Source organism: Pteropus alecto, unplaced genomic scaffold, assembly GCF_000325575.1.
Source record: "Pteropus alecto unplaced genomic scaffold, ASM32557v1 scaffold166, whole genome shotgun sequence".
NCBI lineage: Eukaryota > Metazoa > Chordata > Mammalia > Chiroptera > Pteropodidae > Pteropus > Pteropus alecto.
In genome coordinates, this window is record NW_006439757.1 from 7,340,826 (window position 1) to 7,346,669 (window position 5,844).

The following is a 5,844-nucleotide window of genomic DNA, read 5'->3' on the forward strand; positions in this document are numbered from 1 at the left end:
CCAATAGGAAAATATTCCAACCAAAAGACCTGTCTAAAAAATCAGGCAGAAAATGGTTTTCTTTTATAAGGAAAAATAAACAAGGATAAAGAAGACCAGATGTGGAGGAATGAGGTGAGCAGGTACTGTGACCGGATAGTTGTCAGCAAATGGTCAGGAGGAAACTGTGAGAGTGGGGAGGGTGGTTTCACATTCTATGAACTGATTACGCTCCCACTGCTTGCTTAAACACTAGTGTGGGTCAAAGTTCAGGACCTTGATAAACTGTAGTAGTTAATGAGAATTTTGTACCAGTGGGTACAAACAGTTCATTGATGAAACAAAAGAAATTTTGGAGCAAGTGTGTCTGGTCTGGGCCATCCCCAAGTCTCATCTGGGTCATGTGGGAGCAGCATGGTTATCTGCAGTAAGTCCTTTCCTGTAATACAGAGTTGGGGGATTTCTATACCACTGCTGCTTTGCAGAAGTAGGGGGCTTAAGTAAAGTTCAATGTCACTCTCTTCTTGACTTTGGAGCTTCAGTACAATCTCTTTCATTCCACGGTTAGTGGCTGACTCAGGCAGGGTAGGGATCTGGTTTTCCATGATCACTGTGATAAAAATAAGGCATGACTTTTGCAAGAGCTTATATAATTATTATTATAGAAGTTTTTATCTTCTAAATAGTAGGACTTGTTGGAAGAACTCTCAATTATCTGCCTTAGGGTTCTACTGTTGTTCCTGTTGTTACTTTTTTAAGTCTTTTTTTTTTTTTTGCATTCTTTTTCTGTAATATTCTGATTACTAGAATTATCACCTGCCCCAAGAAAATTGGGGAAAAAAACTGTCTCTAGACATGCTCTACTTTGTCATTTGGAATAGACCATTATGAGAATAGACTTTTCCTTGAGGAAAGTGTGTCTTCATGCAGATCCTTAGTTAAGATATAGATAAATAGTCTACAGCCATGCCACCCTGAACTAGCTCAATCCCATCTGATCTCAGAAGCTAAGCAGGGTTGGGCCTGGTTAGTACTTGGATAGGAAACCACCTGGAAAGATCAGGTGCCATAGGCATAAAAAAATAAAAAGTAAGGAATTGTAAGCTGGCAAGGTCCTTGCAATCTGTGAGGTCATCCTAAGGGTTGCCTCACCAAAAAAAAAAAAAAAAAAAAGTAGAGAAATAATGAGGTTGATTTATGCATTTTTTAAATAAAATGTTTGTTTGGCTCTTAGGTCTTTTCACCATCAATGCTCTGTTTCTGTCATATAAACAATTATAACACTTTTATCTATTTTTCAAAAATCGTTTTAAAATTTGTACTTTTCCTCCTCCATTCCCCCCCCACACACCAAAATAAACTCTTACCTAACTTATTAACACGTATTATAAATAACTTCTATGTTTGGGTGAGTTCGTTGGCTAATTTCATCACTCTTCCTATAGAAATGTGATTACTCCAGAAACAAAAATCCAATGTGAAAACACTTGCCTTACATACACAATAGCTGTACTTTTTCCTGGAGATCTTCTTTCTTAAGGTCTCAGTCCTCCTCTGCTAATCTAGACTGTTTCTCTCTTGCCTGCCATACAGCTGTCATCCCGTAAATTCTGTCCATTTCTCTCTTGTGTCGGATACACTATTTCCTGATTATTCATGTTTTTCCATTCTGAATTTACTTCTTAATTTTGATGGGACACATTTTCTAATAGCTTCCTCTTTATACCCTTTGTTGTAAATTTATAATTATCTTATTCCTTTAGTTAGCAGAGGGAATGAAAATAAAACAAAAAACCCTCTTGTGTTCAAACTCTATTTTTAACTCATTTCCTCCCATAATATTATTTTACAAGAAATATGAAAACCTGTTGAAATTGATGAAACTAATGCTGCACTTTCATCATCAGCATAAAAATACAGAAAATTCTACAAATTAAAAACTAGTTAATTGTATTTATTAAACATTATCTTTTCAATCTACAAATAACAATTATTTGAGGGGCTAATATTTAAGACAACAAAAGAAAAAGAATTTGGATGTTTCCACAAGGAGAATAAATGGAATAAACTTGATTGATTCCAAAGCAATGGACACTTTAATTCCAACTACTATGAGCCTGGTTTATAATTATACATTCAGTTCAGAACTGTGGGAAAATATGAGCTTTAGGAAACTAAAACATGTTATTTTTTCCTGCACCTCAGTTTTGATCTTTTCATACTTTACTTTCTTACCTTGATAAGTAACAACGTCTTTTTTTCCTTTCTTCATCGATCTTTAATAGATATGCCCACATGAATGCAAAATACTTCCTAGATGACTAAATAGGGACTGGAAAAGGGTGTATATATGACTGGCAGCACTGGCATTTAAACTGGTTTTATTGAGTAACCAGGAATAGATAATATAATAATCATAATATTCCTATTCACAAGGTATTCACAGTATCATGAATGAAAGTAGTTTATAAAATGAGTCCCTCCTGTTTTCCTGACTTGTGCAGCCTCACAATTCATCTGAGTGCCTGGCACATCAAAGTAAGTCAATAAATATTTGTGGTTGAATTAATACTCTTTTATTAGCTTTCAAAATTGATGCTGTCATCCAAGGATTCTACATTATATAGCTACTTTTCTGTCAAATTCTTTTTATCGTTTCTTCATATCTCCAGAATCATTTGTTCCTCACTAACCTTACGATCATATCTTTGTCCAAAACTAAGCATTACTTCGCAACAATATAAATACTGCTGCTGCTGTTTATATTTTTACTAAGAATTTTACAACTGTCTATATTATTACTATTGTTATTCTACATTGCTATATTCATTACAACATTTACAATAGCTAAGATATGGAAACAACTTAAGTAGCCATCAATGGACAAATGGATAAATAAATTGTGATACACACACACACAATACACACACGATAGAATATTATTCAGTTGTAAAAAAAGGAAGAAAGAAAGAAAGAAAGAAAGAAAGAAAGAAAGAAAGAAGGAAGGAAGGAAGGAATGAAGGAAGGAAGGAAGGAAGGAAGAAATAAAACCACTGTATGACCCAGCAACCCCATTACTCAGTATATATTCAAAGGAAATGAAATTGGTATTTGGAAGAGATATCTATACTCCTATGTTCACTGCAGCATTATTAAGAATAGACAAGATATGGAGTCAACTTAAGTGTCTTTTGACAAATGAATGAATAAATAAAATGTGGTATGTATATACAATGAAAAATTATTAAGAAAGAAAGAAAGAAAGAATCTTGCCATTTGCAACAACAAAGATGGACCATAATGCTAGGTGAAATAAGTTGGAAGGGGAAAGACAAATACTATATGATTTCATCTATATATGGAATCTAAAAAAAAAAAATGAACAAAATAAAACAAACTCATATATATGAAGAACCGATTGGTGCCTACCAGAAGGAAAAGGGATGAGCAGTGGGTAAAGGGGATCAGTTATATGGTGATGAATAGTAACTAGACCTTTGGAGATGCTCACTTTGTAGTGTATACAAATGCTGAATTATATTGTTGTACGCATGCAACTTTTATCATAAAAAAAAGTTACAGGTAAATTGCTGTCATCTCATTAATTCAGAATGTTTACCCTAACATCAGAATATTTTCTATCTGACACAAATCTATTCATGAGTCTTAGCTCTGATAATCCTTTAAATGTAAAAATATCAAGGTGATTTATGTTTAAAGTGAAGTGACAAGCATATTAAATTTATTAGGTCACTTTTTTTCTGCAAAGAGATATGATTGTACCTGGTTAGATAAGTAAAAGATAGCACAAAAAAAATTGGAAATAATCACAGAAAGATATTAATTAAAAATTGCAAATAATCAGAGGACCAATTTTTTATTTAGGTGAGTCTCCTATTCCAGGCTGTATGTTTGCAAAGAACAAATCCCATTCAAATTATTGTAGGAAAAAATGTGAAATTATAACATATAGCAGATGCTTGCAGTGCCCCCCACCTTCTCCCCTTGAGATCTTATCGCAGCTGTTGTGATCTGTTTCATGCACGTTGTCAGCTTTCCACTTCTGGGTCACCAGGAGTCTGCTGTGCTGCAAAGGGGCTTTTTGTGCAGTTGGGACAAACTACCTAGCCAACACGGGCATAACCCAGACGTGCAGAAGAGTAGTGCCCCGGGGTCAGTTCTCACCCCAAGGGAAACAAGACATGCTGAATCATTGCCCTGGCTTCCAGGTCTTTGGTGGGAAACTGCAAAGTCTGCACTATGTTGTTCCTCAAAAGGTCCTCAGAGGAATTATCACTTGTCCACAGTGGTAGCCAACATCTAGTGAACCCTTATTTGCTTCTTTCCCTTCCTTGTTTCACTCTCTCTTTATCTTTTCTTTCACTTTCTGGAATCACTCCGTTAAAAATGCTAGCTGTGCCTAAGGTCATGAATCAGGCCAGACTGCTTTCAGTGGAATCCAGGGACACAGGACACAGAACTCTCACTCAAAGTTTTCAGCAGGTTCTCGCTGGGTTTGAAAGGGTATGAAGAATGTACTACTCTCAAAAATGTTCTCTCTTATATCTCTTTCTTTTAAAGGTTCTCTCTCTCTCTCTCTGTCTCTCTGTCTGTCTGTCTCTCTCTCTCTCTCTCTCTCTCTCTCTCTCTCTCTCTCTCTCATAACCAGAGCAATTTAATTCTTCTTGATTTTTTTTTTTATCTTCCATAAATTCTACACTCAAGTTCTCACCTAGCTCAGGCAGCTTATAAATGTGTTTTCCTAACCCTCAAACACTGCTGGTGGGACTGCAAATTGGTACAGCCACTATGGAAAACAGTATAGAGGTTCCTCAAAAAACTAAGAATTGATCTACCATATGATCTAGCAATTCCTCTACTGAGAGTTTACCCCAAAGACTTGAAAACTCATATCCGAAAAGGTATTTGCACACTAACGTCCATAGCAACATTATTCACAGTGGCTAGGACGTGGAAGCAACCGAAGTGTCATACAATAGATGATTGTTTAAAGAAGCTGTGGTACATATATACAATGGAATATTACTCAGCCATAAGAAGAGATAAAATACTGCCATTTGCGACAACATGGACGGACCTCGAGATAATTATGCTAAGCGAAATAAGCCAGACAGAAAAAGTTTAAAACCGCATGGTATCACTTATATGTGAGATATAAACCTAAAAGTAACAAATGAACAAGACAAACAAACAGAGACTCATGGACATGGACTATAAACTAGTGGTTACCGGAGGGTAGGGAGGAGGGGGAGGTAAAGAGGGTCAAATATGTGGTGACAGAAAGAAATCTAACTATGGGAGGTGAACACACATTGTAAATATATATATGCATTACTGTTTAAAAAAATTGTGTTTTCTTAAAGAAAAACAATTGGTGCTACTTGTCGAGATAATTTTTTTAAATATGTTCAGATATAAGATTCTTAAGGTAGAATTTGTTTCTATTTTTCAGGCATGTACTTATTTCTTTCCTTTTCCCATGAAAATTCTAGGAGACAAATATTATATTTTTTAAATTCTTTACCTTGGTGTGATTGTAAGTTTAGTGAGAAGAGCTATTATTTATACAATGTGTTTTAAAAAGAGAGACAGAATATAGTCATGCAGAATTGACCAGATATTTTCAACAGGAATGATATAGCTAATTAATTGGGAGCTGACCTAAATCAGTGTGTTGAGTAGTATTGTTAGGACAAGACTGGATTGGTAGCAAAACGTATTGAGATCTATTAGTGGTGTCTACCAGGTTTGCAAAAATGAAAATCCCCATAAGCTAGGCATTTTGCCCTTCCTAATCAAAATGGGCAGGAAAGAAGATGGGCTTTGAAACTGAAAAATATTATT

At 35.3% G+C, this 5,844-nt stretch overlaps 1 pseudogene; it reads left to right on the forward strand.

The window, feature by feature from the left end:
- The first annotated feature begins 935 nt into the window (after positions 1–935).
- LOC112483942 lies at positions 936–1,054 on the forward strand (annotated as a pseudogene).
- The last annotated feature ends 4,790 nt before the right edge of the window (positions 1,055–5,844 follow it).